The sequence below is a fragment of the Oryctolagus cuniculus genome, chromosome 4, assembly GCF_051225735.1.
Source record: "Oryctolagus cuniculus isolate XC-2025 breed Fujian yellow rabbit chromosome 4, ASM5122573v1, whole genome shotgun sequence".
Classification (NCBI taxonomy): Eukaryota; Metazoa; Chordata; class Mammalia; order Lagomorpha; family Leporidae; genus Oryctolagus; species Oryctolagus cuniculus.
Window position 1 is genome coordinate 142,728,140 of NC_142870.1, and position 11,902 is coordinate 142,740,041.

Below are 11,902 nucleotides of genomic sequence, written 5' to 3' on the forward strand. Positions count from 1 at the left end.
GGAGGAAAACAGATTGGACAAAATAAATTAGTAGCATTAAACCCAAATATGGGGGCTGGCGCTGTGGCACTGTGGTGTCTGCAGTGCTGGCATCCCATATGGGTGCCAGTTTGAGTCCCGGCTGCTCCAGTTCTGATCCCGCTCTCTGCTATGGCCTGGGAAAGCAGTGGAAGATGGTCTAAGTCCTTGGGCCCCTGCACCTGTGTAGTAGATCCGGAAGAAGCTCCTGGCTCCTGGCTCCTGGTTTCGGATGAGCACAGCTCCAGCCATTGCAGCCATCTGGGAGTAAGCCAGAGGATGGAAGACCTCTCCCTCTCTCTCTCTCTGCCTCTGCCTCTCTGTAAATCTGCCTTTCAAATAAATAAATAAATCTTTAAGAAAAAAAAAAGAAGTGAACATTACTAGGAATGAATTTACTAGAACGATATAACAGTTCTGAATTTGTACATATACAGCAGCCCCAAAACATATAATATGAAGATTATTCAAATCCATATATAATATTAATATAATTAATAGTCATCAATAAAACAGTATCTGGGACTGGGCAAGGCGGGAACCAGGAGCCTGGAACTCCATTCTGGTCCCCTACATGGTGGGTGCAGGGTTCCAAGCACTTAGGCTATCCTTCACTGCTTTCCCAGTTGTAATAGTAGGGGGCTGTATCAGAAGCAGAGAGCCAGGGCTTGAACTGGCACTCCTGTGTGGGATACTGGGGTTGCAAAAGGCAGCCCACCTCACTGTGCACAATGCCTGGCCCCACTCATTGGGTTTTGATATCAGAGTTATGTTGGTCTCTTAAAATTTGTGCTTTTGAAGAAATATCTGTGTTTCACATAGGTTGACAAAATTATTGCCATAAAATTGCTTAACATCCTTTAAAAAGTAAAAATAGAGCTTCCCTATGACTCAGCAATCCCATTACTAGGAATACATCCAAAGGAAATAAAATCAGTCTGTCAAAGAGGTACCTCCACTCCCATGTTTTTGCAGCACTATTTTCAACAGCCAAGATATGGAATCAACTTTGGTCTCTATCAACAGATGCAGTGAGGAAGAAAATATGGTATACACGCAAAGTTAAAATAGATGAACCTTGAGGTCTTTATGGCAGGTGACACAAGCCAGGCAAAGAGAGACAAGCACTCGCCGATCTCACTCATAGGAAAACTCTTTAAAAATTCCATTCCAAAGAAAGGGAGAGTAGAGCAGTGGCTCACAGAGGCTGGAGAAAGAAGCAGGGAAGGGGAGACGGGGAGAGATTAATCAATGGATATGAGAGAACACAACAAGCTAGGAGTGATCTGGGGTTCTACTGAGCAGTACAGTGACTACAGCTCACAATAGGGTACTGTATATTTCAAAATAGCTAGGAGAGAAATTCTTATGTTCTCACCACAAAGAAAAAAATGCTTGAGGCAATGGCTATGACAGATATGCTAATTACTCTAATTTGATCATTATACAATGTATATGTGGGTTTTTTTAATATTTATGTATTTATTTGAAAGGCAGAGTTACAGAGAGAGAGAGGCAGAGGCAGAGGCAGAGAGAGAGAGAGAGAAGAGAGTCTTCCATCTGCTGGTTCACTCCTCAAATGGCCTCCTTAGCCAGAGCTGTGCGGATCTGAAACCAGGAGCCAGGAGCTTCCTCTGGTTCTCCCACATGGGTGCAGGGGCCCAAGGAGTTGGGCCATCTTCTACTGCTTTCCCAGGCCATAGCAGAGAGCTGGATCGGAAGTGGAGCAGCCAGGACTCTATCCATATGGGATGCCGGCACTATAGGCGGCGGCTTTACCTGCTATGTCACAGCGCCGGCCCCTGTATATATGTTTTGAAATAGTACATTGTACCTTGTGAATACATATGTATAACTTGTTCATCAAAAATAAATATACAAAACCACTCAATAATGTAGTTTCACAATGAGTAGCATCAGATTAAAAATTTCTAGGAGGCTGGCATTGCGGCACAGCAGCATCCCATAAGGGCACCACTTCAAGTCTCAGCTGCTCCACTTCCAACCCAGCTCCCTGCTTACGCACCGGAGAAAGCAGCAGAAGATGGCCTGAGTGCTTGTACCCCTGCCACACACATGGGTGACCCAGATGGAATTCCAGGCTCCTGGCTTTGGCCTGGACTTTGGGGCCATTTGGGGAGTGGATCAATGGATGGAAGATCTCTCTTTCCCTCTATCCCTCTCTCTCCCCCTCTTTCTATAACTTTTCCTTTCAAATAAATAAACAATAAAAAGTCTAAACATGAACGAGCAGGAAAATGTGACCCATAAAAAGCAGAAAAATATTTGATAGAGTTTCTTGTATATTTTTGATTTATCCCCTTCTCAGATGTATGGTTTGCACATATTTTCTCCCAATATATAGATTGCTCTTTAATTTATTGTTAACTTTGCTATACAGAAGCTTTTTGGTCTAGCACAATTTCCTTTATTTTTGCCTGTGTTATCTGTGCTTGGGGATGATATTTAAGAAACCTTTGCCCAGACCAATGTTGTAGAGCTGTTCCTCTCTGTTTTCTTCTAGTAGTTATACAGTTATAGGTATTTTTTAAAACACATCTTATACATTTTTTAAAGTATTTATTTATTTGAAAGGCAGAATTTCAGAGAGGGAGGAAGAGACAGAGGAAAGAGAGCTTTTACATCTGCTGATTTACTCCCCAAATGGTCACAACAGCTGGGGCTGGGCCAGGCCGAAGCCTGGAACCTGGAATTCCATCCAGGTCTCCCAACGGGGTGAAGGGGCCTAAGGACTTGGACCATCCTCCGCTGTTTTCCCAGGAGTATATTCAGGGGTCTGGATTGGAAGCGGAGCAGCTGGGACTCTAACCAGCACTCATGGGATGCTGGTGTTGCAAGTAGCAGGTTAACCTGCTGCACCACAATGCCAGCCCGCTAATTTTAGCTCTTATAGTTAAGTCTTTCCTATATTTTGAGATGATTTTTGTATATGGTGTGAAATAAGGGTTCAGTTTCATTCTTATATGTGTGAATATAGCTTTGGATCCATAATCCCATGTTCACTGCAACACTGTTCATCTTAGCTGAGACATGGAACCAACCTGGGTGTCCATGATCAGATGAATGGATAAAGAAAACAGCTGGTAGGCACAGTGGACTACTATTCAGCATTAGGAAATCTGCCATTTGTGACTACAAGGCTGAACCTGGAGAGGACATTGTGCTAACCATATAAGCAAATAAAGTAAGACAAATGCTATGTGAGCTCACCTATAGATGAAATCTTTAAGAATCCCTGAAGTAGACTAGAATGGCAGCTACATGGGACCAGAGGAAGAGGGTAGATGCTGGTCAAAAGGTGCAAAGATCAAACTACACAGGAAGAATAAGCTTTAGTGATCTATGCCACAGACTTGTGATTATAATAAGTAGCAATACATTGTATATTTCAAAACTGCTACAAGAGCAGATTGTAAATATTCTCATCACAAAAAGTAAGTTTGTCAGACAATGGATCCATTAATTAGTTTGATGGATTCAATCATTCCCCAATGTAGATACGTTAAAACACAAATTGTACCCATTAAATATATTCAATTATTGTTCTTCAGTCAAAATACAACAAACAAAAAGAATGTATAGCAAATGGTGTAGAGGGGCAGGAATTGAGGCACAGTGGGTTAAGGTGTCACTTGAGACGCTTGCATCCCACATAGGAATGCCAGCTCAAGTCCCAGCTACTCCACTTCTGGGCCAGCTGCTAGGCAGCAGAGGGGGGTGGCTCAAGAACTTGGGCCCCTGCCACCCACACGAGAGATCCAGATGGAGCTCCTGGCCCCTGGCTTCAATCTGGCTCAGTCTCAGCTGTTGCAGCCATTTAGGGAATGAACCAGCGGATAAAAGAATTCTCTCTCTCTCTCTCTCTCTCTCTCTCTCTCTCTTCAAGTAAATAAAAAAACTTTTTTTTTTTTTGACAGGCAGGAGTGGACAGTGAGAGAGAGAGACAGAGAGAAAGGTCTTCCTTTTGCCGTTGGTTCACCCTCCAATGGCCGCCGCAGCCAGCACGCTGTGGCCGGCGCACCGCGCTGATCCGATGGCAGGAGCCAGGAGCCAGGTGCTTTTCCTGGTCTCCCATGGGGTGCAGGGCCCAAGCACTTGGGCCATCCTCCACTGCACTCCCTGGCCACAGCAGAGAGCTGGCCTGGAAGAGGGGCAACCGGGACAGAATCCGGCGCCCTGACCGGGACTAGAACCCGGTGTGCCAGCACAGCTAGGTGGATTAGCCTATAGAGCCGCGGCGCCGGCTCTAAAAAAACTTTTTAAAAATAAAGTGATGCAGAAATTATAGAATGTTTAATATGCTCAAAGATTTCAAGGAAACAAACTTGATGATGAAGAAAGTAAAGATATTTTAAAAGATCTTAACAGTACTTCTAAAGATGAAAAAAATAATATACATGAAATAAAGACTTTGCTGGTTGGTATTAGATACTGCACAAGAAAAATAAATTAACTAGGGAACAGCATTGTGGCACAGTGACTTGAGCCATTACCTGCAATGCCAGCAACCCATATGGGTGCCAGTTCAAGTCCTGGCTACTCTTCTTCCAATCCAGCCCCATGTTAATGCTCCCGGGAAAGAAGATGGCCCAAGTGCTTGGGTCCTTGCTACACACATGAGAGACCTGGATGGAGTTCTAGGCTCCTGGCTTTAGCCTGGCCCTGCCGTTGTGGCCATTTGGGAAGTGAACCAGCACATGGAAGATCTCTCCTCTCCTCTCCTCTCCTCTCCTCTCCTCTCCTCTCCTCTCCTCTCCTCTCCCCTCCACTCCCCCCCACTCCCCTCCTCTCCTCTCCTCTCCCCTCCTCTCCCCCCCTCCCCTCCCCCCCTCCCCTCCTCTCCCCCCCTCTCCCCTCCTCTCCCCCCCTCCCCTCCCCCCCTCCCCTCCTCTCCCCTCCTCTCCCCCCCTCTCCCCTCCCCTCCCTTCCACTCCCCCCCTTCTTCCCTCCTCCTCCCCCCTCCTCTCCCCTCCTCTCCCCCCCTCCCCTCTCCTCTCCTCTCCTCTCCTCTTTTTTCCCTTTTTCTTTTCTCTTCTCTCTCTGTCTCTCTGTAATTCTGCCTTTCAAATAAATAAATCCTTATTTAAAAAGAAAAGAAAAGGAAAAGAAACTAAGTAAATGTAAGACCTATAATCAAATCTGTCCAAAGGAAAACACAAAAGCTAAAAATCTCTGAGAAATAAATAACCTCTGAGATCCTATCAGGCAGTCTGGCATACATGTAGCTGGAGTCTTGGGAGCGGCAAGGGGTGGTCTTGCAATCTGGGGGAAGCTGGTGAAGCTCCAGATGGACGTTCAACAGCCCCAAACAGGGTGAGCACACCCATATTACCACCACCACTGCCACAGCGTATCATAGTCAACTTGCTGCAGACCACTGAGGAGAGGGAGCCTTAAAAGCAGCCCAGAGATTGAAGATTCACTCACCAAGGGAAAGGACAAAATGTATCAGTTTTCTCCTAAACTATGCAAACAATAGAAAGACATCTTAAACATGCTGAGAGGGAAAACTGCCAAACTATAGTTCCAAATGCAGTGAAACTGTCACTCAAAAGTAAAGGCAAAAGAAACTGCTTTCCAGCAGCAAAAATGCCACAGTACTTTTCACAAGCAGATCTGCACTACAAGAAATACTAGAGGAAATTCTTGGGTTCGAAGGAAAATAATACCGGGCGGAAACTTGGAGCTACACAAAGAACCAACAAAAGATACATTGTGGGAAAGTACAAAAGATAATTTCTCACTTTTAATTTCCTGAAAATTTATTTGTGAAATCAGCCAGAGCATATTATAAGGATTACAATATATGTAGAAGTAAAAAATTATACCAAGAGCACACAGAGCAGAGAGTGAAAAAGCAGCGTCCTGATGTAGTTATGACAGCATTATTTGAGCTTAGACTGTAACGTGTTACAGATTCACATTGTAAGGTCTGGAGCTGTCAATAAAAGGGAAAACAGAGGGACAGCTGATACACTAAAAGGACATAAAATGGATTTCTGAAAAATATTCAGTTATACAAATGAAGACCTGAACAGAATAGAACAGGAACAAAGAATTGATGGGGGAATAAATGCTGATAAGGTGGGCATTTTAAAGATTTATTTTTTTATTTGAAAGACAAAGTGATGGAGAAGGTAGGGAGAGGATCTTTCACCCGCTGGTTCACTCCCCAAATGCCCACACAGCTAGCCCTGGGCAAGGCTGAAATCAGGATCCTGGAACTCTATCCAGGTCTCCCATGGGGTAGCAGGGACCCGAGCACTCACGCCATCATCCGCTGCCTCTCCAGGCACATCAGTGGGGAGCTGGATCAGAAGCAGAGCAGCCAGGACTCAAACTGGCATTCTGATATGAGATGCCAGCATCCCAAGTGACCACTTTACCTGCTGTGTCACAATACTGACCCCTGATGTGGTAGGTTTAAAATCAAGTCAACAATTACATTAAATGTCTAAGAATTCCAATTAAGAGACAAAATCAGAAAAGATTACATACTGTTTGATTCTATTTGTATAACATCCTAAAAATGTCAGAATTACAGGGAGAGATAACTGGTTAGTGGCTTCCAGGGTTGAGGGGATGTGGGAAGGATGGACTGTGTATCACACAGGAGCCTTGTGATGGAACCATCCTGTGTCTTGACTATGTGCTGGCCACAGAGTCTGGCACATGTTATAAAATGGAATAGAACTAAAATCACACACAAATGAACACATGAAAAACTGATGAAATCTGAGGACCTATCAATTCACTGGTTGTGATACTGTGCTGTTGTCATACAAGATGTCACAACTGAGGAAAATCAGGTGAAAAGCTAAAAGAACTTTTTGTGTTATTTCTTTCAGCTGCATGTGAATCTACAATTATCTCACTAAAAGCTGGGAAAAAAGAAAATAAGTGCTTTTATAAATAACAGGATAAATTTCTTTTTTTAAATTTATTTTATTTATTTGAAAGACAGTTACAGAGAGAGGTAGAGACAGAAAGAAAGGTCTTCCATCCACTGGTTCACTCCCCAGATGGCCACAACAGCAAGAGTTGTGTCGATCCAAAGCCAGGAGCCAGGAGCTTCTTCTGGGTCTCCCCCGTAGATGCAGGGGCCCAAGGACTTGGGCCATCTTCTACTGCTTTCCCAGGCCACAGCAGAGGGCTGCATTGGAAGTGGAGCAGCCGGGACTAGAACCGGCACCCATATGGGATACCGGCGCTTCAAACCAGGGCATTAACCCGCTGCACCACAGTGCCGGCCCCAGTGCATTTTATTATATGGAAATTATTCTTCAATCTTTATTTTAGAAGAAAAAATCAAAATATCACCAAAGTATTTTTTGAGTAAGAATAAAGACAAAATATTTACATTACTTGATTTTAAGGCCCATTATAATGCTGCAGACATTACTGCATTATAGGATTCACCAGAGAATAGACAAATGGGTCAACAGACTAGAATGGGAAGTCTATATTCAGACACACACAGGCAATCACTTGATTTATGACAAGTAACTGTAATCCCATGTGGGAAAGAAGGATCTTTTCAACACATAGTGCTGGGTAACTGTTATCCAAATAAAAGACAATGGTTTTTATTTTTATTTCTGTGAAATTGACTGATAACTGTTTTCATCTTGTACAACATGTTTTAAAATATATACATGTTGTGGTTGGTTAAATCTAGCCAACTGATTAATCCATTACCTCACACACTCTGAATGTTGGTGGCAAGAACACATAGCATCTACTTACTCTACATTTTTCATATCATCACTACCTGAAGTCACCTTCTGGGATACAGAGCTCTTGAAAGCTATTCCTCTTATCTCATTGTAATTAAGCATTCTTTGACCAACATCTCTCTGCATATCTGCCTAACCACCCAGCCTCTGTTAACCACCTTTCAACTCTCAACTTGTATGAAATCAACTTGTGTAGATTCCAGGTATGAATGAGATCATGCAGTATTTGTCTTTCTGTGTCAGGTTTCTTTCACTCAGTATCCTCCAGGTCCACCCATGTTGCTGCAGGTGGCAGGATTTCAACCTTTTATGGCCGAAGAGTATCCCATTGTATGTATACACCACACTGTCTTGACCCATTCATCCAACGAGGGACACATAGGTTGACTCCATATCACAGCTATTGTGAGTACTACTTCAGTCAACATATTGTTTTCACTTTCCTTGGAAGTATATTCAGGAACAGGGTTGCTGGATAGTTCTATTTTTAGGTTTTGGAGGAACCTCCACATTGTTTGTACTAATTTATACTCCCACCAACAGTGTATAAGTGGTCCCTTTTCTCCACATCCTCATCAATATTTGTCTTTTAAAAAATATCAGTTCAAACTGGAGTGATATATGTCTCGTTGTGGATTTTTTAAGATTTTATTGATTTCTTTGAGAGGAAGAGTTACAGACAGAGATTGGGAGAGACGGAGAGAAAGTTCTTCCATCTGCTGGTTCACTCCCCAAATGGCCACAGTGGCTGGAGCTCAGCCCATCCAAAGATAGGAGACAGGAGATTCTTCTGAGTCTCCCACATGAGTGTAGGGGCCCAAGCATTTGGGCCATCTTCTATTGCTTTCCCAGGCCATAAGCAGAGAGCTGGATCAGAAGAGGAGCAGCCAGGACACAAACTGGCACCCATATGGGATGCTGCACCGCAGATGGAGGCTTAGCCTACTATGCCACATGGTCAGCCCCCTCATTGTGGTTTGCATTTCCCTGATGATTACTGGTTGATACTGAGCATTATTTTTTCCATATACCTGTTAGCCAGTTACATGCCTTCTTTTGAGAAATGTTTACTCAGTTCTTTTGCTAAAATGTTCATGAAATTATTTTTGTTTTGTTTTGCTATCAAGTTGGGTTCTTTATATATCTTGGATATTAACTTTTAACAGATGTATAGTTTGCAGATATTTTCTCCTGTTCTGTAGGTTTTCTCTTCACTCTGTTGTCTCCTCTGCTGTGCAAAACTTTTTTATTGAAGTGATCTCATTTGTCTGCTTCTACTTGGATTGCTATGCTTTTGAAATCTTACACACACACACACACAAATCCTTGCCCAGACCAATGTCATGAAATATTTCCACTATGTTTTCTTTTAGTAGTTTCATTGTTTTTGGTTTTACATTTAAGTCTTTGACACTTCAAGAAAGTAATCCCATTTATAATAGCTACCCCCCCAAAAAAAAATACCTAAGAACAAATTTAACCAAAGAGGTGAAAGATTTCTGTGATTAAAACTATAAAACATTGATAAAAGAAATTGAAGAGTACACAAAAAAATGGGAAAATCCCTCATATCCATGAATTGAAAGAATTAATGCTGTTAAAATGTCTGTACTCTAGGAGGCAGCATTGTGGCTCAAGTGATTGGATTCCGGCCACCCACCTGGAAGACTGAGTTCCCAGCTCTCATCTGGGGAGCGGACCAATGGATGAGGTGTTGTGTGTGTGTGTGTATGTGTGTGTGTGTTTCTGACTCTCAAATAAATTAACAAAATAAACAAAAAAAGTCTATACTACCCTAATCAGTTGACAAATCTAATACAATCGCTATCAAAATGTCAAGGATATTATTGATGGAAATTTTTTAAAAATGCTAAAATTTATACAGAACCACAAAGACTACAAAGAGCAATCTTGAACAAAAAGAACAAAGCTGGAGACATCATACTACTTGACTTCAAAATATACTACAAAGCTTTAGTAATCAAAACAGCATAGTACTGGAACACTCAGTAGATACACAGACCAATGAAACAGAATGGAGAGCCCAGAAATAGATCCACACATTTGTAGCCAACTGATTTTCAACAAAAATGCCAGTTTCTTCATATATAGTGAAAAGACAACTTCTGACATGCAAAAGAACACAACTTGACCCTTATCTCTCACCATACACACACACACACACGCACACAAATCAACTCAAAAGTCTTAACCTATACTTATCCCCACACAAAACCAATTTCTGATGGATTATAGATCTAAATGTGAAAGATATAAAAATAAAGCCTGTAAAAAACATAGACAGGAGCCAATGTTGTGGTGCAGGGGGTTAGGCCACCACCTGTGATGCCAGCATCCCCTATGGGTGCCAGTTCGAGTTCCAGCTACTCCACTTCCCATCCACTTCCCTGCTAGTGTGCCTGAGAAACCAGAAGATGGCCAGATATTTCTGTGCCTGTCACCCTCGTCAGAGACCCAGATGAAGCTCCTGGCTTACGCCTGGCCCAGCCCCAGCCATTGCAGCCATTTGGGGAGTGAACAAGCAAATAGATCTCTCTCACTCTCTCTCCCTCCCTCTCCCTCTTTCTAACTCTGCCTAATGTGGGAAAGCTTAGTTAGATAGTTTTAGGTTCATGAGTTGGAAGCCACAACCTCCTTCACTCTGTGGTGCCATGTTCACCTACCTATCAGTCAGGGAACCCCTCCCCAGGAAGTACTTCTTCTTACTCAGCTCATAAAAAGCTAGGAAGAGTGAAAGCTCTCTCTCTCTTCCTCGTGGGCTCAGGACAAGCAGAGAAGAGTATGATAGTTCCCTTTCTTTGCCTCACTTTCCTGAAAGAAAGCCCTAATGAGCCTGTGTATTTTTCTCACTTTGTAAATAAAATTTATCACACTGCATGCCATGTTTGGGCCTGTACTTAGAGTTCTTCTCTAAGTAAAAGTCAAGAGTCTGGAAAATTAATTTTTGCCCAACACAGCCCATAACATGCCTTTCAAAAAAATAAATCTTTAAAAAATAAAAAATGATCATATCAGGGATGTAGAAAAAGCTACAAACCAGTAAGAAAAAGTAAAAGAATCCAATATAACAAGTGGGTCAAGTGACTTGACAACAGCCAGTTAACCAAAGAGTTGATCTACATAGCCAATAACTAGATGAAAATATGCTCAGCATCATTAGTCACTAGGGAAGTGAAATTTAAAACACACAGTGATATTGCTACATACCTCCAAAGTAGCTAGGATTATATACTGAAAATATCAAGTGTTGGCAAGGAAGTGAAGCAAGTAAAATTCTTAATTTACTGCTACAGGTTATTAAATTGTTACAACCACTTTGGAAAACTGCGAGTATCTACCAAAACTATAATATACCTTTCTGTAATCTAATAATTCCATTTCTATGTATATATTTATCAGAATTGTACATGTATGTGCAACAAAATACATCTACAAAATATTCATTCCACTCAACAAAATGTTGAGTAGAAAGATCCAGACACAAAACAGTTCATCTTATATTATTCACACACATTTCTAGAATAGGAAAAATAATCTATGAAGTAAAAAGTCAGGTGAGGGGCTGGTGCTGTGGCGTAGCAGGTAAAGCTGCCAGCTACAGTGCTGGCATCCCATATGGGCACTAGTTCTGTCCCAGCTGCTCCACTTCCAATCCAGCTCCTGCTAATGGCCTGGGAAAGGTAGCTGAATGGTCCAAGTGTTTGGGCCCCTGCCATCCACATGAGAGACCTGGATGAAGCCCCTGGCTCCTGCTTCAGCTTGGCACAGCCACAGCCATTGAGGCCATCTGGGGAGTGAACTAGTGGATGGTCTCTGTCTCTGTCTTTCCCTCTCTCTCTCAATGTCTGTGTGTGTGTGTGTGTGTGTGTGTCCTCTCTTTCTGTAACTCTGGCTTTCAAATAAATAAATCTTTAAAATACAATGAGAAATAAAAGTCAGAATAGCAATTATCTTGTGGCAGTAGGAAAAGGTGACTGGGAAGTAGAATAAGGGAGATCAGACCCTCTGAGGTGCCAGTCATGTTTTATTGCTTGACCAAAGTGGTGTCACGTGAGTACTGTCTCAGCCTTAATTCCCCAGGAAATAACCTAACACAGGGATTAAGT